The sequence below is a fragment of the Rhagoletis pomonella genome, unplaced genomic scaffold (assembly GCF_013731165.1).
Source record: "Rhagoletis pomonella isolate Grant_MI unplaced genomic scaffold, Rhpom_1.0 Rhpom_scaffold_00001, whole genome shotgun sequence".
Classification (NCBI taxonomy): domain Eukaryota; kingdom Metazoa; phylum Arthropoda; class Insecta; order Diptera; family Tephritidae; genus Rhagoletis; species Rhagoletis pomonella.
The window spans coordinates 50,366,242-50,367,336 of NW_023458555.1; positions in this window are offsets into that span (position 1 = coordinate 50,366,242).

Sequence of the window (1,095 nt, forward strand, 5' to 3'; positions counted from 1 at the left end):
AATTTTGCAAGTGGCGGCGTTTCGGCTTCTTTCCTTCGCGTCAGAAAACGACAGTTTTTTGCATAAATGACATTTGCAGAAAAAGCACACACAGATGTCGCCCCTAACGATTTGACGTTACAGGTACAGTGTTGTCATTTTGGTGCTTTTGGAGCTAGATTTAGCTCTTATTTTTCTATTTAGCTACGAAAATTGGGTTTTAGGTCCTAGATATTTTTTTAGCACTTTTCAAATTTATCTAGCACTTGTTTTTTTGTATATATAAGCCAAACTAAAGCGTCAATGACTAGAAAATCTCGAGGTGCAGTGTATTCACCATAAACGCTTGGATCTAGGTCAAAGAATTCAAAAATTAATTAGAAGAAAATCCTTTTTCTGATAGCACGGATTTTGTTTTACCTTATTAATTTTACCCTTTAAGGAGAGCTGGAAGTAAAACTTTCCAGAAAAGTTTTGCGAACAAATTATTTAATTCAAATATCTGAAATTACAGACTTTAACAGTGTGTAAAGTACTTTTAGTTACCTGCCATAGCAACGAATTCGAAATATATGCACCTTATATGGATTTTAAAAGATTTTTTCAGCACTTGAACTTATAAAACTCGTTGTTTTTATTAGAATTGCCAAAATGTAAAAAGAAGCTTTCGTTAATAAATGCTCAACCTTAAAAAAATATGTAGCTCTTCATTTTAGCTACTATTACTATTATTTAGTTCTTTTTAGCTCTTTTTTCGACCGTTTTAGCTCCAAACGAAATTTTCTCTGGCAACACTGTACAGGTATTTCATAATATGGGCTTTGTTTCTTTTCTTTTCTAGCAGATAATTACCAGGAAGAAGAATGGGAAAATTTAAAGAATTGCGCTCACAGAGAACGAAATAATAAAAAAAGTAAAGAAACGCAAAACCAGCAGAAACTAGCAAGTAATCAGCTGATCGGTGTATTTGACTAGTGAAAATATTTGGCGCGAATTTTTGTTTATCCATTTTGACAGCTGCTAGTTTCTGCTAGTAAAAATTTTACTAGCATAAATTAGCAGGAGAGCCAAAAAAAAGAGCGTAAGAACGAGAGAGTTTCTATTAGTTTTTTGGGT